Below are 25,891 nucleotides of genomic sequence, written 5' to 3' on the forward strand. Positions count from 1 at the left end.
TTCCGCTGGGGCTGGGACAAGGCATGCCTGCTGGGCCTGCTGCGGACTGTCCGGGGGAGGGGGGAGAAAAGGGGTCGGCAGCAATCAGCCCATGGAGTTCTAAAATCGGTGTTCGTTTCCTATTGTGGTAACAATTTCCTCAAACTGGGCATGTGCCTCCTGGAGCTAACAGCAAGGATCGCGTTCCCCCTGGGGCCTGCGGGGGGCGCACACCCCGGCCTGCCTGAGCCCCTGGAGGCCTCGCTTCCTCTGGCTTGTGGCCCCTCACCTTCCAAGTCACCGCACCGGGCTGCCTCCCCTGCCCCTTTCAGCACGAAGGGCTCACCAGGAAAACCCAGAAAACCTCCCTATTTTAAGGTCAATTGCTTAGCAAACTTACTTCTATGCCCAAAAACATTAATTTTCTCTGAAAAAAGGAACAAAACCGTCTCTTGGGAAGAGTGTGATGGGGACCGGAACACACGGTACCTGAGGGCCGGTTGCTGGAGGGGCGGGAGGAGAAGCTGCCGGGCACAGGGAAGCATTGCCCACGTGTGTCCTCCGGCCACAGAACCCGCCACGCCTTCCCAGCTCCGACTGGTCCAGAGCCTTAGGCCACTCACAGCCACGGGCCGGGAACCCCTTCTTCGGTCCCTCCTGGGGACGCCCTGACACATGCAGACAGATCATGTGCACGGGCGTTTGCCAAACAAACGTGTGTGATACCTGCCGATTGGAAGCAGTGCGGGAGGGAAATGGTGAGAGAAACCATGATCTGTCCACAGAATGGACTGCCAGCCAGCTACTGAAATCTGCACCTACGGAGACCTGATCATCACACGGGGAATTACTGATGCTATAATGCAGGTGGAAAAACCAGGACACAAAATTTTACATTTGGCTTCATTTCATCGACATGGAATACATTCCCGTTAGCGGGCTAACTCGGCCTTCTTTCAAAAGAAACAGTGGAAGGAAAAACAATAAAATGGCCACAGGGATTCCTCTGGGATGGATTATTGGCGATCTTCCTTCTTTCCTATTGTGTGTATTTCAGAGAGTGTCTGAAAGGCGTTAGGGCTTAAGTGAAGTTGGAGACTGTTAATTTTTGTGGCTTTAGCCCGCACGGGTCTGATTTTCCTCGGCGGCACGGAAAGGCCTGGCTGTGGGAGCAGGAGGCTGGTGTGGGGGTGGGAGGTGGGGGTGGGGGTGCCAGTAAGATAGTACTGGGGTGATGACCCTGAGGATACAGGCTAAGGAGGAAGGCGGGGAGTGATGATCGGAGATAAGGGAGCAAAGAGCAGAGGGTTCCTGGCAGGGAAAGAGCAGACATTTGGGGAACAGGGAGCAAGACCCGGTGGAAAGAGTGGGGAAGGGAGAGAGAGGTGCAGAGGAACACACCTGAGGGAGGTGGAGCAGTGCTGGGTCAGAAGGTCATGGCGGAGCTTCACTGATTAATAACTATTTCTCACGCAGCTGCTAGGTGCCAGCCCCAGGCCGGTGCTGCGTATGCAATACCAATGCTCACATTGGTACAGCTCCGCCTCCTGGAGGGGGGAATTCAGAAACCAAAAACAAACCGCTAGAAAGGGTGAGGAGGACTCTAAAGGAAAGGATGGGGCGAGGGAGGAATGCAGGCCAGGAAAGAAGACCGAAGCAGTGACAGTGAAGCTAGAACCTGAAGGAGAGGCAGTGAGCCAGGGGAAAGCCGGAGGAGGAGGGCAGTGAGCAGGCTCTGCAGGGAGCGGCTGCTCAAGAAGAGGCCCTGAGGCAGGAGGGGGTGGGTGTCCAGGAACTGGAGGAGAGGCCTTTGGCTGGAGCAGAGTGAGCTGATGGTGGATGAGAGGAGGCCAGAGAGAGGCAAGGGACAGATCAGGCCCCTTAAGGAGCTGGGTTTTATCCCAACTACACGGCCGACAGGAGAGGGTTGGGAAGAGGGACGTGGCACGGCCGTCACATTAGCGGAGGAGGATGGAGGGACCTGTGTCTGGGTACGGCCGCCTTCGGGATCCTCAGGAGCAGGTGGGCGGGCGGGCCTCGGGGAGGGGGCAGCTCTGGTCCAGCTGGCACCAGGGCTCCCTGGCCAGGGCCTGCCTGTGAGGGTGCCTGTCATTTCCGCTGGGCCCTCGCTGGTCCTCGGCTCAGTCCGCTGCCATGGAGAGGCTCTGTGCCCGTGGGCCTGTGTTTTCGGAGCCCCGAGGAGCTGGCAGAGCGAGTGCGTGTCTCAGGAAGGAGGACCAGCGCCTGAACAGCCTCCGTGCCGGCCTGCCTAGGAAGCTGCTGCCTTCGGGGAAACCCTGGGCACCCCATTAAAGAAGAGTCAGGAGGGTGGAGACCGGACGTCCGCACCCTGGCTTTCTGCTATCCCGAAGGGCACCTCATCCTGAGTGTGGGAAGATTCTCATTTCTCGTCTAAACTAAAGGAGCTTTTCCGTTTGCAGGATTAGATGCGGTTTTTAGGACGGCAGCTGCTCCGCACTGCGAGTGCGGCTTGTGGTTCAAACCCGTCTGTGAGCTCCCTCTGACAGGAGCTTGGGATGCCTCTGGCCCTGTGGGAGCCTGAGCCCCTCCGCCCGCACAGGAGAGGCCAGCAGCCCCTCACCTGCGGGCAATGGCGGGGCCTCGCTGGGGGCCTGCACACCTTGGCCTGTTCCCACCGGACGGCGAGGTTCGGCCCAGAGGCTTGGGGGCCCGCGCCCTCAGCCCTGGGGGCCTGAGAAGGGTGGGGAGGGACAGACTTCCTCCCAGCATGTGAGAGCAGGAACCTGCTTGCTCTCCAGGCTGCAGGCCACCCCCACTTCCCAGCCTCGCCCCCTCCACCTGCCCTTTGGGCTGTGGCCACCGTGTTCTTCCTCAGCCTTAGCTCATCCCGGAGAAATCGAGTTTCCTCCTCTCAGCCTCTGGGACTCCAAAGCCTCCGCAGCACACACAGGTACAGGCGCCCGCTTGGGGCCGCTTGGAAACAAATGCAGTTCTTAGGTAGAAAGGCGGGGTAGGAGTAACGTATTTAGTTGTTACAACAACAAACAGGCGGTTTGGAAGGCAGCGGCAGAGGCTGGGGTGGGAGGGAGGGTGGGTCGCTGGGAAAGGGGAGGCTCCCTCTGTGGAGAGCGCACACAGGCCGCACAGCCCTGCCCCTGGCGGCCCCTGGCGGCCGCGGGCTGGGACCCGGGCTGGGACCCCCCGGCTGGGACCCGGGCTGGGACCCCGGGCTGGGACCCGGGCGGTGACCCCGGGCTGGGACCCGGGCGGTGACCCCGGGCTGGGACCCCCGGGCTGGGACCCGGGCTGGGACCCGGGCGGTGACCCCGGGCTGGGACCCGGGCGGTGACTCCGGGCTGGGACCCGGGCTGGGACCCGGGCTGGGCCCCCGGGTTGGGCCCCCCGGGCTGGGACCCGGGCGGTGACCCCAGGCGGTGACCCCGGGCTGGGACCCGGGCTGGGACTGGCTCAGCACACTCCTGTTCTCTCACAGAGAATTAAAGCCAATACCTGTGCCCAACGGACCCTATAGGAAATGGAAGGGGAACTTCTCTGCACCTGCTTAGGAAGTGAGCTCTGTCTTTTGCCTCTTTCCCTTCTACTTGGACTTTGGTCCCCAACAGTGGGGTTGCTTTTGATCCCATTTGCAGCGGGGTGGAGGTGAGGGTGGGGGTGGGGGTGGGGGTGAGGGTGGGGATGGGTGGGGTGGGGTGGGTTAGGGTGGGGGTGAGGCCCCTCCAGGGTGTGGGCTCTGATGGTTGTGCTGCCCTTGGTGCGCACAGAGCTCCTCGGACCCACCGCCCAGGCGTGGCGCAGACCCCGGTCCCCTGTCTCCGGGTCCCCGCACACACGCCGGCAGTCAGACTGGGGGAACTGGCCTCGGCCTGTCTCTCTCAGGGGCACGCGGTTCTCCCCTGTGAACGCTCCTGCGGGCAGTCCGCGCTCCCCCTCCCCCGGCGCTGGGCCGTGTTTGGGGGAGACGCCAGGCCTCGGCGGGGGCTCCGGGGTCCTCGCTCCCGGTCAGCGGTTACAGCGCGGTCTCCCGGGAAGAGGGGGCGCCGGCGGCTCCCCCCACCCCCGCGGGTCAGTGAGCCTCCCGGACGGCGGAGCTTCCTCACGGACCTGGAGACCGGGGCCGGCTGCGAACACCCGCTTTTCCTCTGTCCCTCCCGGCCCCGGCCCTCGGATCCGGAGCCCCGGCCCGGGCCGCGGAGCCGGGACCCGGCGGCTCAGGGCCTCGGGCGGCGGCTGCGCCGGGGCGGGGGCGCGGGGACCGGCCTCGCGCTGCGCCCGTCGGGCTCGGGCTCGGGCGGCCCCGGCGGCGGAGGTCAGGCGCCCGGAGCCCGGCAGCGCCGCCCCGCGGGCGGGTGGGAGCGGCTCCCGCGCGGCCCCGCGAGCCCGGGCCTCCGGGAGCGGCGGGCGGGAGCGCGCGGGGCCGGGAGCGAGCGGCCGCCCCGCGGAGCCGCGCGCGGGCCGAGCGGCGGGGAGCGCGCCGGGACGGAGCCGCCGCGGGGACTGCGCGCGGGAGACCGGCCGTCCGAGGCGCCACCTGCTGCGGGGTCCGGGGGGCCGGGAGCCGGGAGCCGGGAGCCGGAGCCGGGAGCCGGGAGCCGGGAGCCGGGAGCCGGGCCGGGGTCCGAGGCGCCGTCACCTGCTGCGGGGCCGGCCGGGAGCCGGAGCCGGAAGCCGGGAGCCGGGCCGCCGCCTGCAGGTACCGGGCCGGGGGCCGGGGGCCGGGAACGGGGCGCCGATCCGGGCGGGGGCGGCGGCAGAGCAGCGGCCGGAGCTCGGGGCCCCGGGGCTCTGTCCATGGCAGCGCGGTGTCCGGGCTCCGGCCGGACCGGGTCCGAGGCAGAGCGGCAGGTGAGGCGTGGGAACGGGAAGGTTTGGGCGGGGTTGCGGGTGCGGGTCGCGGGTCCGGGAAGGGTTTGCCTCCGGTAACCAAGGCCGTGGCAGGGGACATTGCGGACAGGTTACTCGCCGTCTCCCTCATGCCCGGCACTGGGTTATTTGTGAAACAAGTTTTAGGTTTGAGTCCAAGCCAGCAGGAAGGGATTCTGGGTTTGACCTTAGAAATGTTTAAAAATTGAATCGGCAAATATTTGTGGAACGTTCGCTTCCTATCCGACAGGCTGTATGTGCGGCTAACAGGCACCTAAGGAGTCGCTCAGACGGGCTGTGGTTGCCAGGACGCGGGGCGGACGGCGCGGGGCCCGGCGGACAGCTGCCCCGCCAGCGCCGCGCTCCGAGCCGGGACCCTCGGGGGGACATCGCGGTGGGGCCTGTCAGCGCACCGCATCCCAAGCCCTGTCTTAGACTATCCTCCGCGGCAGCCCGCCGCTCCCGCGTTTCCCTAGGACACATGGGGGAGCGGACCGGTTAGACCCCGCGCCCCGGGAGCCCGGCCGCTCCCCCGGGGAGGACGGCACGTGCTCGCTCCTCACGCCGTCAGGGCCCTGAGACGGAGCGGGCAATCCGGGACCGTGCGGCTCAGGGCCCTCCGGGGTCCCTGCCTTTGGGGGCTGGGGGGGAAGGTGAGCTGTGCTCATCCGCCTGGAGCCTGAGATCAGTGAGGGAAGCTTCGTGTTGACTTTGGTGTTTGAAAAACACGCATTAGAGCATTGCTCTCACCGAGCTTCTTGGCGCCCTTACGTTTTGTGCCCGGGGTGAATGCCTTGTTTGCTCATCCCAGTTCCAGACTTACCTGCGAGTCCAGTTTCTCCACCTCTCTGGGCAGGTCTCCTCGTTCATACAGTAAAGCAGCGGGCCCTCCAGGCTGCTGCACGGCTGGTGCAGAGCAGCTGGCTGCTGCGGGACCAGGCGGTGGGCTTGCTGAAGGCGGCTTCCTGGAGAGGTACTGCCACCGAGCTTGTCCCGAATCTTGCTGAGTCTCACTTGCCCGCTCAGCGGAAGGGGAGTAGTGACAGCCAGCTCGCAGGGAGGCTGTCGGGGTAAAGGAGAGACTGTGCGGGCAGGCCCCTGGTGGGCAGGTCTTCCGTGATGGCCCGGGGCCTGGATCTGCCTGTCCAGCAGGCACCTACCTGCTTTCCCTCCGAGATGAGCCTCGAGCCCTTTGCCTTGTCATGCACAGACACGGGAATCCGCGTGGGGACCCCCAGGAGTGACTGAATCCCAGTCCAGCTGTTTCCTGTCAGGCTTATCATGGAAGGGGGAGAGCTTACCAGCCACCCGTTGTAGTGTGCAGCCTTTGCTTTGTTTTAAAAGAACTTAATTGTGCTGCTTCCTTTGGCTGTATTTGGGCCTAGCTTACGATTGTGATTCCCCTGAACCCAATCAAGTGCTGTTGTCTCAGTCACTGTCTAGTTTAAAGCCGCTGGGTCCCTGGAGAGCCACCCTCTCAGTCCGCGCAGGCCACCCGGGTCCCCTCTTGCTGCAGGTGGTCTCACTGTGGTCACGTGAGGGTGTTGGGAGAGTGTCCTCTTGTTGGTCACCTGATCCTCTGGTGCGTTTCCCACCCACCACCGCGCCTCCTCCTGTTTCCACTGAGGCTGTCCAGCCCGAGTCACCGGCGAGCTGCCGCGGGGCCCTGCCTCCTGCCTCCCGGCCCTGAGGTCCTCGCACTCTGGGTCCAGGTCCCTCCTGGGCACCCGAGCACCCGTCCCGGCTGTGGGAGCAGGCTGGGCTGCCATCCCTGCCGTCCTGAGTGCTCTCCTGTTCCCAGCAGGACACAGGACAAAAGCCCCCGTGCTTCCCACGTCCCCTCTGCCTCGCAGGGGTTTCTGCCCCCTCGCCCCCTCCTCTCCTGCAGGCGGGTGCACAGGTCCCTCCGGGACACCCCTGCCCCATAACTGGGAGAGCTTCTTACCGGGGCCTCTGTCCTCGGTAGAATGGGGCTTAGAGTAAATATCTGTTCCTATGCCCCCCCCCTCCCCCCCCGGGGAAAGCCAGTGCGGCCGGTGCAGGCACAGCAAGGGGAGACAGGCAGCTTCCTCCCCTCCCCTCTCCCTCTTCCTGGGCTCCAGCCTGGGTTGCATGCGCTGGGCTAACTGCCTGAAGAAGACTGCACAGCTGGGGTGCGGAGCTTCTGGGGAAGCCAGCGGGGCTGGGAGGAGGAGGAGGAGGAGGAAGAGGAGGAGGAGGAGGAGGAGGAGGAGCTGGTGGAGGGGGGAGCAGACAGACGCTTTCCGCTTACCCAGTGGAGCCCAGCCCAGCAAGTCAGTTTCTCGTAGATTACTGTCTTCCCACCATCCTGCCTGTTCACGCTGGGGCTTCTCCATCCTCAGAGTGGTCTGCCGTGCGCCTGGCCTCCTAAATGCGGCGGAGACATACGGAAGAGTCCCGGGCGTACCTGCCCTTCAGGGAGCTCAGGGCTTATGGGCGCCCACTGTCGGCCTTGTCTGAGGCCCCCTGCCACACACCCAAGCCCTGGGTGCTGCTGACAGTGGGTGGACGGTGTGGTGGTCAGAGAAAGCTTCTCGGAGGAGGCGGGACTTCAGGTGACATTAACTCTGGGCCCAAGGACATGAGATGAAAGAGAGCCTCCGGTGAGAGGAGCTTTGGAACCCCTGGAGACAGAAGGACCGGCCGAGGGGCCTGCGGGCCCCAGCTGTCTGACTCTCCCGGCCGCGGGGCCCTCCCCTGTCCCGGCGGCTGTCAACCCAGCGCCCCCAGTGCCCCTGCCGGTGGGACCCGCCCTAAATCCCTGTGCTTTCTCCTGACGGAGGGCAGTCAGAGGCATTTCCATTTCATCCTGTTTTCCTTAAAATATCTGCAGCTGGAAAAGCATTCCAAACTTTTTAGTTAGGCAATCAGTCCTTCAGACAGGTTTGTGCTTCTGAGGAATTAGTTGCCCGTGGATTCTGCGTGTGGCTTCAGTGTGCTCTAGCCCTTAATCCTGAGCTCAGTGGGTCTCAACCAGAAGATGCCACGTGAGCGCTCAGCAGACTGACAGGAGGCGATGAGACGGCGTGGCCCGGCCACGGGGCCACCCCTCGCCGACAGCCACGGGTCCTGTGCCGACCCCGGCCCTGCTCCTGCGCACAGTCCTGCAGGCAGGGCGCTCCCATGTGTCCTTCTGCTTGAGGTGCCTGTGGCCAGCAATCACAACAGATCCTTTTGAAAGTTATTTGTTCGCTCAACCCTCCTCCTGGCCCCGGTGTGTGGGGCTGGATTTTAAAAGTCAGGTTTGAGAACTTCCAGGGGCTTGCCTCCCCCCTGAGGTGCGCACACCATGCCCCGGGGTCCTCCCCGGCCTCACACCGAGGGAGGCAGAAGCATCCACTGTGGTGACACGTCCCCCAGAGCACTCTGTGGCCGCGGCGGTGTGCGCTGTGAGAAGGTCAGAGGTGCTTTGCTTTCTTAAAGCAGGTGGTCCAGCAAAGGGGCAGGCGGACAGTCAGGGCTCAGTGCCAGCTCTGCCACTTAGAGGCCCTGTGACCTCAGACACCCCCCTGAGTGGGGCTGGTCACACACACACACACACACACACACACCCCTGAGATACTATGTCAGCAGAGAAAATGTTTCATAAATTATTTGTAGCTGTTAATCTTCCATTGTCTTCTCAGATGGCGAGAGAGCATTTGTTTTAAATCCCAGAGAGGAGCCCCTAGAAAGGCGCCCGCATTAATGCCAGTCTGCAGAGGGGATCCGATGGCGTGTAAGGAAAATGAGCAAATGTGCTAGGAGGTGCTCCCGAGCAGAGCTATTGGGAGGTGTCAGGTGGGCGATAACCTTGGTGCAATTAACCAATTTATTTATTTATAAAACATTGTATTGGTTTTTAGAGAGAGCAGAAGGAAGAGGGAGAGAGAGAGAAACGTTGATGGAAGAGGGGAACATTGATCAGCTGCCTCCTGCACGCCCCCTACTGGGGATCAAGCCAGCAAGCCAGGCACTGAGCCCACAACTGCCCATCAAGTCTTCGGCAAGAGCCTGGAGGGGGAATTGAACCGGCAACCTTTCAGTGCATCAGACATCACCCAACCAACACCAGCCAGGGCCCTGGGTGAGTTTAAAACACACAGTGGGGAGCGCAGGGAAGGAGGTGACAGACAGGAGAGGGTGCCTGTTGTGGGAGGCCCTCAGCACCGCGTCCAGGGGTTCACAGCATTGCATGCTCCCTTTTGCTCTGCAGCATCGTTTTTTTCTGCCAATTTGTGGTCTCGGGGACCAGAACCAAAGGACTAGCTGTGGGGCCATGGCCGGGTGGGGCCGGGCCAGTGAAGACACACGTGCCCTCCTGGCGAGCACAGGGACCGTCTGGCCCGGCCACTTCTGCGGCTTCCGAAGACCGGAGGACCCGAATGAGTGCTGCCGGTGGGTGGCTGGGTTAAGACCTGAGTCGGGCTCCTCTTGTACACTTAGTCTCATGAGCATGATCGCCGGAAGGTCTACATGGGCTCATGTGGCTTCCCTGCTCCCGAGGAGCTGAGAGCAGAGCCCACCTGCGAACGGGAAGTGGGTGTGAAGGAGCCGTGGAAGCCGTGCAGGCCTCCGGGTCCGAGCTCAGCACGCACGCAGGCTCACCGCGTCATCGGGACAGCGGCGCACGGAGACGGACCCGGGCTGGACACTGGCGCAAGCGTCTAACTGATGCTCTTCTGTGATGTGCTTGGTTGTCCATTCTGCGGAGAAGACAGGACAGGGAATGATGACTCTCATAAGCTGTGTTAACAAAGATAAACACTCGGGAGGCAGAGCACTGCACAGACAGAGAGAGGGAGCGTGGAAGGACTAGCGGTCAGATTCCCGCTGGCCATGCTGCCGTGAGCCCGGGCGGGCGGCTCCCGCGCTCTCCCTGGGCTGCGGCCTGGGGGGCGGGGTGTCTGCACTGCAGGGCAGGGATGGGGCAGGGGTGTGGGGGCCGCACTTGGTCTCAGGGCAGAGGCTCAGACCCGGGTCTCTCTCTTTTACCGGTTTCCTGGGCTGACCGTGGTTAGCAAAGCCACACAGGTTTCAGTGTGCGGCTCCACACAGCGTCTTCCTCATGGCGGCCTGTGCCCATCACCAGCAGCCTCTCCGTCCCCGCTTCTCCCTGCTTTCCCTCCCCCTCCCCCCAACCCCCTTTCCCTCCGACTATCACTGTGTTGTTGTTTGTGCTTGTCTGTGTGTGTGTGTGTGTGGGGGGGTATTTTTGGCTTAATTCCTTCACCGTTTTTTCACTCAGCCCCCAAACCTCCCTCCGCTCCGACAGCTGTCACTCTGTTCTAGTGTGTCTCTATGCTTCTGTTTCTAGTTTATTTTTGTTCATTAGATCCCACATATAAGTGAGCTCCGTGGTGTCTGTCTGTCTCTGGCTGGCTTATTTCAGTGGCATGATCCTCTCCCCAGACCTGAGTCTCCAGAGTTCACTGCTCTGTGCGGCATGGGGCGTGCGGGCAGCCGCTCTGACCCGGGTCTGACTCCGGACTGAAGTGCTGAGGGCCTCCGTGATTCAGTCCTTAAGGATTCATGCTTTCCCTCACGCCCTCCTCGCACAGCGCTGCGCGGCCCGCCCTGGGAGGCGGTGAGCCTCAGGCCGCAGTGCCGCGGCGCTGGCAGCACGGAGCGGACGGGCTGTTGGCAGGTGAGACCCGCCGCTCCCCCTGTGACTCATTCTCTGTGCGCTGGGACCGTTTCCACGGGAACAGAACTGGTCACGTATTTTTGGAAGGTGGTTGGGCGTCAGCCGCACGCTCCATCGGAAGTCAGATATTTAGATCACCGGGGACCAGCATTTCCAGGATGCTCTCTGGGCGAAGTGGGCTCCTGACAGAGGAACACACGCGCTTTGAAGACTGAGTCATCCGTTTTCCAGGGCTTGGCCAGCGTCGTCTTGTCTCTGTGGCTTTCCTGAGCAAACCTGGGTCTTGGGGCTGAGTGGGCAGGGCCTACCTGGTACCACATGTAGAAGGGCAATTACTGGGTGAGTTTCCTGGGCCCCGGGGCAGCCCGGGGGCATTGCTAGGTGGTGGAGGAGCCCCTGTGGACGGGAGGAAGGTGAACTTGGTGCAGGGCAGGCCTGCCCACCATCTGGGGCTTGGTCAGAGTGTGATTTGGCTCATTCCATCCAGTCTGCTCTTTATCTGGTCCCTTGTGTGGCTCAGGACCAGGTGCCACCGTCACAGACGGTCTCTGTGCCCAGCACCCGTGGGGCCAGAACGTGAGCAGGTGTCTCGGAAACATTGGGGCATATCTTTCAAATGTCCGTCTGTGCTGGGCCAAATCGTCACAAGTGCCTGTACGTACAAAGGTACATGCTCAGGTATGAAGAGGTCGCGCCTGGCTGTGTGGCTCCGTTGGTGGGAACATCCTCTCATGCACCAGAAGATCGCAGGTTCGATTCCCGGTCAGGGCACATGCCCAGGTTGTGGGTTTGACTCCTGGTCAGGGCGTGTATGGCAGGTGGCTAATCGATGTTTCTCTCTCAAATTGATGTTTCTCCCTCCCTCCCTCTTTCAAAATCAATAAAAACATGTCCTCAGGTGAGGATTAAAAGATAAATAACTGTAACAAAAGCAGTCATGTATAGATTGCTTTGTGGTTGCCTTTCACAATTAGAAGCACTTGTTGAGTCCCGTTTCCATGTTGTTAGATAATCTTCCGTAGCAGCAGGCCCCGTGGCTGCCAGGAGCGCCGTGTGGGGCGGCCTCGGCTGCTCGCCCACGCCCTCGGATGCAGGTGTGGGAGCTCATGTCCTCCTTTTGCCGGTTAGTGACAGCGGCAGTGAACACCCCTGTCCCTGCCCTTCCGTCTGGCTGGTTCCTCCGGAGAGCTGAATAAAAAGCCGCCTCCTGGCACAGAATGTGCTTCCGGAAATAATCTCTTTCACACCGAGGTGTTCCCCAGGAGAGTCCTGCATCTTGGTCGGCAGCACCTCAGCATCTGGCTCCTCAGCATTCCCTCGAGTTCCTTTGGGCAGAGGAGGACTTAACGTGCAGGGAAGCCGGGGAGTGGAGTCCGGGCGTCCCGGCCTCCAGCAGGCAGTGAGCAAGCCAGGCGGGAGGAGCTCTCAGCCTTCCTCGCTCCTTTAATGCTGTACTTTTTGTGTTACACTAGAGGCCCGGTGCGCAAAATTCGTGCACTGGGGGGAGGTGTCCCTCAGACCAGCCTGCACCCTCTCCAGTCTGGGACATCCCTCTCACAATCCAGGACTGTTGGCTCCCAACCGCTCACCTGCCCGCCTGATCACCCCCTAACCATTCCCCTGCCAGCCTGATTGATGCCTAACTGCTCCCTTGCTGGCCTGATTGCCCCCAACTGCCCTCCCCTGCAGGCCTGGTCACCCCCCAACTTTCTTCCTTCCCCTGCCAGCCATCTTGTGGCAGCCATCTTGACCACATGGGACAGCCATCTTGTGTGAGGGCATGATGGTCAATTTGCATATTACCTCTTTAGTATATAGGATTAGATGCAGCAGAGCTGAGAGCCACCGCCTTAGCCATGGGTACGGTGGCCTGGTCCCCGTCTCACTGCGTCAGCCTTCGGTCGTCCTCGGAGCTCTGTGACGGAGCCCCAGTCCTTTTCTCTGACAAACCAGTTTGGAAGCTTCACCTGCCTGAGCTCCGAGCAGGCAGAGGCGTGGAGGAGCCCAGGCAGCAGTCTCCGCAGCTCTGCCCGGCCCAGACCCTGGTGACAGCAGCCCGGGCCTGCCCCAGCGGGAGGGCCTGGCGCTGGCCGAGCTCCCCTCCCCGTCCTCGGGGGTGCCCTGTGGGTGTCAATAGTCCCGTCACCCGGCCCGGGTGGGGAGCGAGAGTTACCATCCTGCTAAGTGTAAGTTAGCGGCCAGTGTTTTTCATGAGTTACAGTTGTTCATCGCCCGTTTGTGAGCAGTAGTTCCCCTCAAACAGGCTTTTGTGCAGAATCGCTGTGAACCCAGGTGCTTCTATGGTCCAAGCGCCCCCTCTGGGGGATGGCTGCGTTTGCGGGGTTCAGGGGCGCACTGCTCAGGAGCGGGTCCAGGCAGCAGAGCCCACGGTGGGGGTGGGGGTGGGGGTGGGGGTGCGGGTGACGCGGGGGAGGCCACCACCAGCTGACGGTGCGGGTTCTCTGCCCGCACAGTGAGGGCACTCTCAGGGATGGGCTGTGTGGACCACCCTCACGCCCACTCGCAGCTCCGGGCACCGTGGTGGGTCAGGAGGAAGGAGCCAGCCTCCTCTAACCGTAGGTGGGGCAGCCCTTGGACTGGGGCTGGAGGGTCCAGCAGTTCCTCCTGTAAGCGAGACCCACCAAGAACTCACGTCTCTTCATAAGGAGAAAGTACGGACGGGTGACCCGGGAACAGCACGGGTTTGAATGCGTGGGTCCACGTGTGTGCAGGTTTCCTTTTCAACAAATACAGTAAAAGCATTTTCTCTTCCTATGGTTTCCTTAGTTCCATTTTCTTTTCCGTAGCTTACTTATTGTAAGAATGCAGTATACATACACATAACAAACAAAACGTGTTAATCGGGTGTTCATTTTACCCGGGAAGCTTCCGTCGGTAAATTTCGGGGAGCCCAGCGCTGCCTGCAGATTTCTGGCTGGGCGGGAAGGCGGGGTGGTGGATCCTAAAGGATTCGCCTTAGCTGGACGTCGCCTTTCTGGGAAGTAAAACAGCACCTGATTTGTATGTGACAGCAGTTCCTCCTCTTTACTCTTGGGGCTGTACATGGATTGTATATATATTATGAAGTAAACTGCAGTAATTATTTTAACAGCAATAGAAGTTCCTTTCAGTTCTTCTAACCATGGAAAATGAGGTCCTGCATTTTGTCTGCGTGGGACACATAAACACAGCTAACTTAGGCTGCCTGTGGCATCACTGCCCTCCCCTCCCCACCTCCATATTGTGCTTTAAAATGGTTTGTAAAATGCGAGTCTCTGTGTGATTAGAGTCTCCGTCCCGCCCAGAGAGTGGATGCTGTGAGAGCCGATCCCTGTGCTCACCGCTGTTGAGCACTACCCATGCTTTCAGCGATTTCACCTTCCTCGTTGAGTGAGATGATTGTGGTCTCTTGTGCCTTTTATCCAGAAGAAAGCTGCCCTAACCGGTTTGGCTCAGTGGATAGAGCATCAGCCTGCAGACTGAAGGGTCCCGGGTTTGATTCCGGTCAAGGGCATGTACGTTGGTTGCGGGCACATCCCCAGTGGGGGGTGTGCAGGAGGCAGCTGGTCGATGTTTCTCTCTCATCGATGTTTCTAACACTCTGTCCCTCTCCCTTCCTCTCTGTAAAAAAATCAATAACTTATATTTGAAAGAAAGGAAGGAAGGAAGGAAGGAAGAAAGGAAGGAAGGAAGGAAGGAAGGAAGCTGAGACCAGAAAAGTCAGTTCACTGGCTGGAGCCCTCAGCTGGTGAGCGACAGGGTGTGAACCCAGCTTACCCCGTTTCTCTCGGGACAATTTCCCCTTGAAACAGCCTCTGCTCCCGGCGTGCCGCCCGAAGCGTGGCCCTCGCTCTCGCCCTCCGCGTGGCCGATGCTTTCACCTGGTTCCTGTCCGCTGACACGCCGGGCGCCGGGGCTGGTGATGGCTTTACTCCTCCCTGGATGTCCTCATTGCACAGAGGAGGGCCCTGAGGCCAGAGAGGGTAGGACCTCCTGTCACCAGTGCTCAGCGGAGCGGGTTTTGAACAGGGTTCTTTCCTTGTCACCTGCGTGTCACCTGTTTGAAACTGTTAGCTTTGGAATGCTGGGGAGTATCTGCATAACACAGTGGGAGTGATAGGCGTGGACACTCTGACATTTTCCTCCCGGTGTCCGCAGGGCCTGGGCTCCTTATGCTGGTCTCTCCCCCTCACACCCCCAGACCTCCCCCTGACTTTGGCCCGGGGGTCTGTGGAGGGAGGGGAGGTCACGGCCGTGGCAGGGGGAGGACACTAGTGCTGGCGGGGGGGCTGGGCTGACCCGGGTCCACCCTGGGGCCCTGGCTGCGGGTGACCTGGTCACAGCCGTGGGCTCTCCTTCGTCCTCTGCGCATCGGGTGCTGAGAGCCTGCCCCCCGGAGGCGGGAGAGGCAAAGGCAGTGCTTTCTGTGGAAATGGCCCATGCTCTGTAGCTGGTGTACAAGCTTGAGTTCCAAACATTTCATTGTAGTTGAGCCTTACTTTCTGCCTCTCCCTTTTTTTGTTGTCACTGTTGTAGTTACAGTGGAACAAGGCCTGTGGCCGGGAGCGCTGGCCCAGCGCCTGGCCCTCCTGTTCTCGCCATGGGGCCTCTCACCGCCTCCATCCCCCAGCCGGGCCTGGCTCTCAGCCGCCGAGGCCGGCCCCAGAGCGTGGCTGCGGGCGATGGGAGGGAGGATGGTCTGAACAGCGTGAGCCCGGAGTAAGCCGTCATTACCCCCCCCCCCACCTCCGGGGGAGCAAGTGTGAAACGGCTGCCTTCCGTCCGTGAGAATAGAGCGAGTGGGACTTGGGGAGGAAGGTTCGGAGCCGGTGGCCTGAGCTTGTGTGTGTTCCAGCCGCCGTCGGGCACTGAGGAGTGCATTATCTGCTGATTGTTGGAATCACCCTCGGAGGTGAGACGGGGTCGCTGTGGGAGGAGAGGGGCCTGGGCTCAGGGAGTGAAGGTGACTTGCCGATCCCCATCAAGGAGACCGAGGCGGCGGGGAGGTGGGTGGCTCCCGAAGGTCCCTGCGGGCGGGGTGGGGCCCAGCTACTGGCCTCGCCCAGGTCTGCGGGCTCCTGCCTTGGCCTTGGATCAGCGGTCGTGGCACCAGGGTGTGTGCGATCCTGGATGGGCACGATCAGCTGAAGGAGCAGATACTCCCCAGACATCCTCTGTTCCTGTTCCCCCCCCAGCTCCCAAATCAGCACGTCTGCTGTGCGGCAGCTCTTGGCTCTCGCAATGGGCGGACTCAGTCTCTGTACAAGGTTACAGCGGGAGCTCCCGGCAGCCAGACGGAAACCCCCTCTGATTCACCGTGAGGCCCGTCCCCAGCGGGTCTGCCTCTTGCTTGTTTCTCTGAGGCCGTGGCCCTCCCTAAGGCCTGGCCTCTCTGAGTGTGAGGATCCTTGTAGCATCAGCAGTCTGGGGAGCCTTTCAGTGAAAGTGGTTGTATCTTCACAATCTACCAAGGAGGAAAGATGTGTGAACAGAAAGACACTGAATTTTGAGGATCTTCTAGATGCCATCTACACATGTTGAAAGATGATAACCTGCCAAAACCGGTTTGGCTCAGTGGACTGAAGGGTCCCGGGTTCGATTCCGGTCAAGGGCATGTACCTTGGTTGCGGGCACACTCCCAGTGGGGAGTGTGCAAGAGGCAGCTGATCGATGATTCTCTCTCATCGATGTTTCTAACTCTCTATCCCTCTCTCGTCCTCTCTGTAAAAAAAATCAATAAAATAAAAAATAAAAAAAGAAAGATGATAACCTGCCCAATATGGTGTCTGTGACATCAGATTGATCCTCTTTCAGATAATGATTGTGCATCAGGGGTTCGCATGTAAAAAACTAAGGATCTATGCTTAGAGATTGAATATTTGTAGCCCTTCAAAAATATGGGTGCGCCCTTTTGCAGTTCGCTGTTTCCTCCAGGGCACTTTGCCTGCAATTGAAGCAGGTTCCACCAGGGGGTGCTGGGATTGTACCGCTTCCGCAGTGAGGCTGTTTCCAGGGATGAGACCAAGTGTGGTTTCTACTCTCAGATGTTTTCTTTTTAGGACAAAACTGTAACACAGCACACACACACACACACACACACACAAAACACCCCATGTGAGTGAAGAGAATGTGGTCCAAAAAGTAACCAACCTGTGTCCTGAGGGGCTGCCTGTGGCTCAGTGGTTGAGTGTCAACCCATGAACCAGATCACAGGTTCAATTCCCAGTCAGGGCAATTCCCCAACTGGGGGCGTGCAGGATGTTTCTCTCACATCAATGTTTCTCCTCATCCCTCTCCCTTCCCCTCTCTCTCTGAAAGGCAATAAAAACACATTTTAAAAAATGGTAACCAAACACAAAGACACATTTAAAAGACGTAGCAGGGTCAGCGTTCCAATGACTAGTGACGGCCTGATTTTCTCTAATTCCGCATTTTTTCTTAGCTTTCAGGCACCAAAAGCATCCTCAGGCATCAGCACTCCTTACAAAGCCCGGGAAGTGCCCTCGCCCCGCGGAGCCGTAGCATTCGATGCCACAGGCCGTGTAACCACGTAGGACTGTGGGGCACTCCACGCCTTCTCTTCCACCCGGACCCTCGGAGAAGGCTCCTCTCCTCAGGCATGTCCCTCCCCGGGAGCGAGTCTCCCCTTGGCTTCCTCATCGCCAGTGAGAGGGAGCTGGTGTGGAGTCGATTCGAATAGGAGATATATGACGGCAAGAAAACCAGAAGGCCCCTGGGGGACTCACGTCTGAGCAGCAGCTGCAGACGGATCGTCATAAGGGCAGCGAGTGTGACGGTCAGGGCAGCGGGCTCCACGGGGCAGGGTTGGGGACCCGGGTCATAGAGGCACGGCCAGACCTGGGCTGGGTCTGCCATGGGGAGGGTTCTGGGGACCCTGAGGGCGGGGCCGAGGGCAGGGCCAGCAGGGAGGCACTCGTTTCAGGGACCCACAAACGTGTTTTTATTTACTGCAAAATGAGAAGGTCAAAGAAAGTGTCTTAGTATATAGGAATATGTTAATCTGTGTACCGATGCAATTGTAACACATGCTTTTTATTTTTAATGGAAGAAGGGCCCATGAAGGCAGAGTGCCCAGGGCCCAGCCAAGAGTGGCCATGGCCCTGACTGGGGTGTGGCCGAGGGTCCTCCCGCCTGTGGGACTGTCTGAGCGGCCACAGCGGTGGCCATGGGGGCGGCGGTGTGTGTGTGTGTGGGGGGGCACACTCACTGGCGTGGCTGGCAGTGCCCGGGCACGGGGCAGAAGGAGAAGCCGGGAACTGAGAGACTCCAGCTTGTGCAGTGCGGCTCAGTGAGGTGGGCTCAGGACCGGGTCCCGGGGTGCCTCCGGCTTAGGCCCCCCTGAGAGGGGCATGCTGGGAGATGTTAGGACCTTCAGAGTCTTAGCTAAACCAGCCAAGGTTGGCTTTCTCAAATATGGGTGCTAGTTTTTGTTTTAGGTCCCAGTCCCAGCTGGTCGCTGGGCGATGAGACTTACACAGCTGTGGGTATCCCAGGCGCTGAGTTGGAGCCGTAATTCGTCCAGGTTTGCTGAGGGGATTAGATTGTATGTGGCAAATGCTTTCCTAGTCCAGTCCTGGCCTCGAGCCTTTGCCAGATGCCGGTTTCCTTCTTAGCTTGTCGGCACGCCTTACAGGGAGGGCCTGGGAGGTGGAGGCGGGTGCCTGGGCCCCCTGCCGTGGCAGGTGCGTCTCTGCCGCTCGGGGCCTCCTCCCAGCTCCCCAAGGGGGCTGGACGGGACTGCAGTTTGTGTTTAACAAGCTGGGCAGGCAGATTGCTGTGTGGCCGGCCTGACCGCCTCGGCCTTCCCCTGAGGGCTTCGGGCCGGAGGCAGTTTTGATTCCTAGGGCTGGGCCTCCCACCTTCCTGTGGAGGGAGGAGCCCGAGGCCTGGTCGGGGAGATTCTGAGGGCGCGGGGCTGGGCTGGCTCGCGCCCATGGCTCCGGAGGCACAGTCACTCCTTTGTCCTCCGCGTGGGCCTCGCCGCCCGCCGGAGCACTTCCTCCTCGTGGCTCGGAGCGGGCACCACCCTGCGTGTCGGCGTGCCGGTGCCAGCCCTGCAGCCAGGGTGTCAAACGCACTGCTGCAGCCGTGGGCGCTGCCCCGCCATGGGAGGCCGTGGCCCCGGACTGGGTGGGCCTCACAGCCACCCTCGAGGACGTGCGGGCCTAATCTTCTCATGACTAGACCGGGATCGGCCCACCCGGACAGGGGATTTGGATGACCCATGTGTGTGGGTCTAGGACACATGTGTCAAACACAAGGCCCGCGGGCCAAATCCAGCCCGCCAGGCCTTGCAATGTGGCCCGCACCGCGCTGTCATCACTGCACTCTGCTGTCAGTTTATGACATTGTCAGTTTATGACTGTTCAGTAAACCATTCGGCCCGCGATTTAGGCTGGATTTTAGATTTTGGCCCCTTCTCTGATTGAGTTCGACACCCCTACTCTAGGAGAATGCGGGTCATTGCTACAGGCAGGAAGCGAGAGGCGTCTCCACAGAGGGGTCTGGCCTGCGCAGGACGGGCCCTGTCTGACGGACAGGACATGACATGCCGGTGAGGAGGGCTTTCAGGCCAGAGGGGTTTCAGAGGAATGGGCTGCCCTGACCCGGGAGGCCCTGCACCCCGGGGGAGGTACCCGCGCCTCTCCGTGGTCAGGGCCCTGGGGCCGGTAGGGGCGAGCACTCACGAAGGCCCTGAAACCGCTGTGCTCAGCAGGGGGCGCTGCAGAGACCGCTCCACGCCCAGTGTGTGTGAGCGAGGCGGGAAGTGTGGGTGTGATGTGGAGCTGTCGCTCAGGCAGACCCAGAGCTGGGCGGGAAGGTGCTGCAGGGGCTGCGTGGAGAGCTCTGGCACAGAGCGTGGTGAAGGGAGACATTTGCAGGTTCCTGGGTGGGAGGCGTCAATATTTTAAATATTTAGGTCATTCCCAAATTAATCCATGGATTTAACGCCACCGCCCACCATAACCTACCAGATGTGAGGACATACCATACATTTATAATATTATAGGATAAACATTTTGGTGTTGGGATGGGAGTAGAAAGCCTATCCATGGAACAGGCTAGGAAGTCTGGAAGCTCTGGCTGGTTTGGCTCAGTGGATAGAGCATCAGCCTGCAGACTGAAGGGTTCTGGGTTCAATTCCAGTTGAGGGCACAGGCCCAGGTTGCAGGCTCCATCCCTGTGGGGGGCATGCAGGAGGCAGCCAATCAATGATTCTGCCCATCATTGATGTTTCTATCTCTCTCTCTTCCTTCCTCTCTGAAATCAATAAAAATATATATATATTTAAAAAGTCTGGAAAATGGAAGTGAGTAGATTTAGTTAAGATTTTATACCACCTGGGAAACCATCAGGTTTCTCAATATCTAACCCCAAAATATATTCCATGTGCATTAACATTTTAAATGTAAAAATTAAATCACTAAGTTTACTTTAGGTAAGTATTTAAGATCCTGTGGGGTGAGAAACATGGTACTGGAGGCAGAAGCCACAAGGTCAAAAATATTTTGATAACTCATCCGGGGGAATAAGACCTTTAGTATGCAAACGAAAACCCCAAACACAGCCAACAGTCCCTTGATCAGATGCAAAAAATAAATAAACAAAAATGCCTGCAGCCTTTATGGCAAATCCCCTCTCACCCACGGAACTCTGGAAATTGATGGAAGAACTGTCACAGGTGAGCTCCCAGCGGGAGGGGAGGGGAGGACCTGTGTGGCCACAGAGGAGACGGGCAGTGAGTGAGGAGCCATCGTCACAAGCAGGTGCCCGTCCAGGGAGACGCTGCCCCTGCTCTCGCTTATCGTTCTGGGATGATGGCACTCGGGGCAGTGGGAGGCCGGCGAGGACGCTCCTGAGCCCGCGGGAGCAGAGGCACAGCCTCTGCCAGGCAGTGTGGCTGACGGTCCCCACATCCTTACAAGATCATCTCTTTTTTTAAAAAAAATATATTTTATTGATTTTTTACAGAGAGAAAGGGAGAGGGATAGAGAGTTAGAAACATTGATCAGCTGCCTCCTGCACACCCCCTACTGGGGATGTGCCCGCAACCAAGGTACATGCCCTTGGTCGGAATCGAACCTGGGACCTTTCAGTCTGCAGGCCGACGCTCTATCCACTGAGCCAAACCGGTTTTGGCAAGATCATCTCTTTATCACGGTGATTCCACTTTTAGGAATTTCCCCCAAGGGAGCCATGAACTCTGCAGCCCAGAGGTTTCTGTGGAGGCTGTTCACCGCACCTTATTTATAAAGTGGAATCTGGAGGCGGTCTGAACGCACAGGGCGGGGGATGAGTCACTCATCCCCGGAACGCGGTCTGGTCCTTGAGAGCATTTGTGAAGGAGGGATGCTTAGTCACGAGGGAACGTCGTGACCGAAGCCAGAGGAGGAAGCAGGGAGGATGGTGGCCGAGCTGGAGGCAGAGGAGGAGAGGAAGGGCCGGGCCAGAGTGAAGACGGAGTGATGGAGAACGGCCGGCCTTCTCTTCCTCAGGGAGTCGATGGCTCAGGTGGTAGGTGCCGGACGCTGTCATTCAGGCTGGATTTAGAGAGTCTCAGGTTTGGGTGGACCAGCCCAGGGAAGGAGTGCTGACCCCAGACAGGCTTTCCCTCAGGGTGATGGACACCCTGCTGCCTGTCCAGGCTCCACACAGCCCCCCCCCCCCCCCAAGGCTTTGCTTCGGGGACTCCTTCCCCTCCTGGCCACTCCCCCCTCCCCTGGAGCTGCCGTCCCACCCTCCATTCTCCGAGTGCACGAAGGATCAGCATCAAAATCAAACAACACACTCGGGGTACACAACTTTAAAAGACAAGAAAGTTCATATAACATACAGCGTTTTAAAAGAGGAGCCCCATTCTATGCCTTCAAGAAGGCGGACGTGTTCCTTCCGGCCCACGTCCAGCCCTGGCCCTCAGAGCCGCAGGGGCAGGCCCAGCATCCACCGGGGCCGGGCGGGCCGGGAGCAGAGGCTCCCGAGGAGGCCCCGCCCCGGGAAGTCCTGCCGGCCTGGCAGGGAGCTGGGTCCTGCTGGGGACTCGGAGCCCTGGACTGGGGAGCGGGGTGAGGGGCCTGGGTGGGAGGAGTCCTGGAATGGAGCCTGCAGGGTGGGGGCTGCAGGAGCAGAGGGTGGGCAGGACTCTGCGGGGCTGCTCAGGGGTCCCTCCTTGTGACCAGAGGTGCCTTTTGTGCGTGTCTGCACCCGTGGGACCCACTTGTTGTAGCTGCGAGGCCCGTGTAGAGAGGGGCCCTCCCCGGAGCCCCAGCTGCGATGCTGCCGCTGGGGCGGCGGAGGCTGCTGTGGACCTGGGGGCGGCCGGCTGGCCTGGAGGAGGCGGAGGAGGGCCAGGCCGGGGAGGTGGAAGGTCCCTGAGAGGAATTCCGGAACAGTTACTGGGCGCTCCGGCTCAGCACCCCCTGGCAGGCTTTCTGACTGTTCTGGCTCCTGATGGGGGGGCACCGGACCCAGGGGCCGGCCCCTCGCTGGTCCGTGTGTCTCCGGAATGACAGTCAAAGCCGGCGCGGAGGGCTGATGGCCAAGCCTGCTAACAGGCACATGTGCTTCCTGTCCTCGAGGAGGCCGGGGCTCGCGGGTCAGGTAATGGCTCCCGAACCTGAGCTGGGGCTGACCCGCCCTGTCTGGCTCCACACCACACGGCCCCCAGGCCCGTCCTCCGCTCCCTGGGGGTCACGGCTCAGGTGGGGGCACGCCGCTTAGCTGGCGTCACGCTCACTCGGCCTGCGGGGAGGCGGTTCTCACTGTTGAAGGCTCAGAGCGTGAACATAACTCGCCAACCCCACGTGCTGGCCAGGGTCTCGGCGCCTGAAGGTCACGGTCTCCGTGACCCTGGAGCCAGACCTGCCGGTGACGGGAGGTGTGCTCGGCGGTTACGGAGGTGCCGGGCCTCCAGTCTGACCCGTGTCTCTGTGTCCGGCCCTCCTGACACTCCCCCTCCCCTCACTGCCACAGGTCCCAGCTCCGCCTCCTGTGCGGCAAGCACCCGGCGCCGGAGGCTCAGCCCTCAGCCCGCGTCCTCGCCGCCCACCTGGTCCCCGGCAGTGCCCACAGGCCGCTCTCTCTGCCCTCACCCCCTGGTCACTTCTCCGGCTCACTGAGATTTCTGGAGGGTGAGAGGCACCTATGATAATAAAAGCATAATATGCTAATTAGACGGGTAACCTTCGGGGGCAGCCGGTCCGGGTGCCAGAGGGCAGCGGTGCGGCAGCGGGGGAGGAGCCGCTCTTGCAGGAATTTCGTGCGTCGGGCCTCTAGTAACACACAGCGGGTGCTCGGTAAGCGGTGAGTGACTCTGGCTGAATTGGGCTTTTAGATATGACTATTCTCCCTTCCTTTCAGATCCAGTGCCTCTTATGCGTGACAATTTGGCATAGGGTCAGAGTTTCCCACCCGACAGGATGGCTCTTGGTGGGAAAGAATAAGGCAGACTTCATTTGGACTCCAGCTCTTAGCTCCTGATTGTGTGCTGCGAGTAGACGGCGGTGTCTCCCGAGAGCCACGGCGGTTACAGCGGCTCATCTCCTCAGCGTGCTGTGGCTGAGGACCCTGCCCTGGGCGGTCCCCGGGCCGGCGGGCGCCTGCAGCTCCCCGGGCCCTGCCTCCGGCCTGGAAGTGAGGCAGAGCCTGTGCGCTGGGCCTGTGGGTGGCAGGAGCCCAGGATGAGCTCAGCTGTGTTTTCTTCAGCAGAGGGGTATGGCCATGGAGCAAGTGGCAGACAGGGGCGGCCATCGCCGCGCTCCGCCACCCGCCACAGCGCCCCCCAGCGGCGGGCCGGGCAGCCCGGAGCTGCTCCGCCCGGTGGCAGGCTGCCGCCCCGGCCACTGCCACTCCGCAGCCGCCTTCCTGCTCCGCGTGGGGCAGATTGCAGAATGCTTTATCCTCTTTTGTTCTTTTCTGCTCTCCCCGACCGCGGGCCCCAGGGCCACGGCAGCGCCCTCTGCTGGGCCGCTCAGGAGGCAGAGCTGGAGGCTCCGTGGCCCGGAGCCAGCGGTGGGGCAGACACTCAGTGCTGCGTGTGTCCGCGTGTCCGGTGAAACATCCTCACGGTCTTGGCGTGCGGCGCGGGCACGTTCCCTCCGCGGTTCCCCGTCGCCTGTGACCACACGCCGGCAGAGGCTGGTGGCCGGGTGTCCACGGGGTAACCGCGTGCGGAAAGCCCCGAGGACGGAAACAGCGCGGCCGCAGCCGTCGGCCCAGCTGAGGCTCAGTGCGTGGTTTCTGCCTGAGCGCGCGGGCCCGGCCGCGGCCGCCGGCCTGTGGCTGCAGGAGGCCGGGCGGGCTGCTCCACCGGCAGCGGCAGCTCCGGCCCAGCAGGTGCCCCCTTGGGGCCGACGCCCCGCTTAGGCCTGGCCATCCTCACCCCTGCCTGTCCCGGGGACCTCACACCGGGACCTGCCCCGCGGAGGGGCCCCTCACCGGTGGGAGATCGAGGGCTCCTGCCAGCTTTGTTTCTCCGGGCCTGGCCCCGTGCCCTGCACACAGAGGCCGGGACCCTGTGGCAGCCTGTGGGCGCACACCCTCTCCTCGCCCCCAGCTGGCACCTCGGGCCAGGCCCCAGGGCGATTGTGCAGAGGGTCCCACTGTCTGGAGTGCCTTTTCCATTGAGACGGCCGTCTGCTCTAAAGGCGCAGCGTGTGCCCCAGCCTCGTGTGGGCCCCCCATTCCTGTGAGGGGGCAGGGTAAGTAATGTGGCCCTTGGAAGGGATGGTGCCTGGGGCCAGGGAGCAGATGGGAGGCCTGCGCTGGACCAGAACCACGGTCTCCCGCCTCTGGATTCCGCACTTTGGCAGGTGCCTGGCTTGGTCCATCGGGACATCCCTCCAGCCCGCCCCCCCCCCCGCCCCCGGACGCGGGCGGAATGACCCCTGGGGGAGCCTCACACAGGAGGATCCTGGAGCAGGAGTGGGTCAGGGATTGGACAGCACCCACAGCGTCGGGGTGAGGCTCACTTGTTTGCACCTTGTTTGGGGGTGGGGGTTCCTCAGAGCAGCAGTTTGGGAAACAAGGAATTGTCAGAATCCATTTCCAGAGAAGATGCTGCTGTCCACTGTTCTCAGAGGGCGTGAGGGGTGTCCGTCCTGAGGGCGGTGGCGGCAGAATTCCCCCGAGGGTGACATAGGGGAGGAGGGAGCAGCCAGGAAGCTGGTGCCGCACTGCTCGAGGCTCCCTCAGCCGGAGGCTGGGGTCGGCCCCAGAGGCAGCCGCTTCCTCCTTCGGGATCAGATGGCCCCTGTCCCAAAGCTGCGGAGCCCTGCCAGCCGCGCCTTTGTTGTCATCTGCTCTGGCCAAGCTGGCCCTCTGCCACGCCCCCCGTGGCGCTGGACCCGAGGGGGGATGCAGGGGGGCCGGGGGCAGGCTCTGTGAGGCCACAGGTGTTCGGGAACAGGATTCTCCGGCCAAAGGGAACCAGGGGAAAAGAGCAGCTGGCCAGGTGGCGTGGGGTGTGCCCAGACGGAGCACTCCGTGCCAGGCCCTGCTCCCGAGAGGCAGGCCTGGGCGTCGGGTTTCAGCGGCCGTGGCAGGAATGAGGGGGGGGGCGGTCCACTTTGCATGGCCGTGTGGGGGTGGGCAGCACGGCTCAGCTTGCATTCGCAGGTTCCATGAGCCGAAGGCGGATGACGGTTGCCTGGATCCAGATTACACGGAAACGCTCTCCGCCTCCTGTGGGCTCCATCATCTAATAATCATGATGCGTTCCCAGACACTCAACAGGGATTTTCCATAACCGCCCGCTTCCCCTTAGCAGTGACCGCAGTGCCCGGCACAGCTGCCACATGCAAATCAGGAGGAAATGGAACCAAAGGGAGAAAAGGATTTTACAAATAAATCAGTGCCCCCTGAGCAGCGCAGGGGACCCGATGCAAATACCCTGAGAGAAATGTAAGCATTTGCTCCTGCTCTCGCGGGCTCCGGAGAAAATGGGCTCCGTGGTGCGCTCGGAAACTGCCAGGCTCCAGGGATTCCCGGGGCGTCTCCGAGGAGCGCAGCCCCGAGGCACTGGCTCCCCGTGTGAGGCTCAGCCGCTGTGTGAGCACCGCGTTGAGCTGTTAGGCGCAGGGCTGGGGAACCATGGCAGGCGGTGGCCCTTTCGGCGGAGTCCCCGAACCCTTAGGATGCTCTGGCTGGTTACAGGGACGCAGTCCGGGTCCAGAGAAGACAGAGGTGAGGTATAGAGGAATACATTTCTGTACGCGGCGGTATTCATGGACATCGCCAGCCAAGTCTCCTTCCTCCTCAAGGGCAGCCTGTGGCCTGGGTGATGCCGAGCGTGGCTCCAGGCCTGGAGGGGTCATTGGATCGGAGGCCACGGGAAACCCGAGCCGCGGCCTGGCTCAGGGCAGCGGCCGCTGGTACCAGGGAAGG

General features: G+C 61.1%; 1 protein-coding gene across 1 annotated transcript in view; it reads left to right on the forward strand.

The window, feature by feature from the left end:
• Positions 1-4,566: 4,566 nt before the first annotated feature.
• Positions 4,567-25,891, forward strand: part of LOC311631163 (CRACD-like protein) — a gene marked incomplete at its 3' end in the record, with an annotated part of 77,488 nt that continues 56,163 nt past the window's right edge. The window contains exon 1 of the mRNA XM_084900978.1: positions 4,567-4,672. The remainder of the gene's footprint in view (positions 4,673-25,891) is intronic.

This window comes from Pipistrellus hanaki, assembly GCF_964339955.1.
Source record: "Pipistrellus hanaki genome assembly, chromosome: 12".
NCBI classification, from domain to species: Eukaryota; Metazoa; Chordata; class Mammalia; order Chiroptera; family Vespertilionidae; genus Pipistrellus; species Pipistrellus hanaki.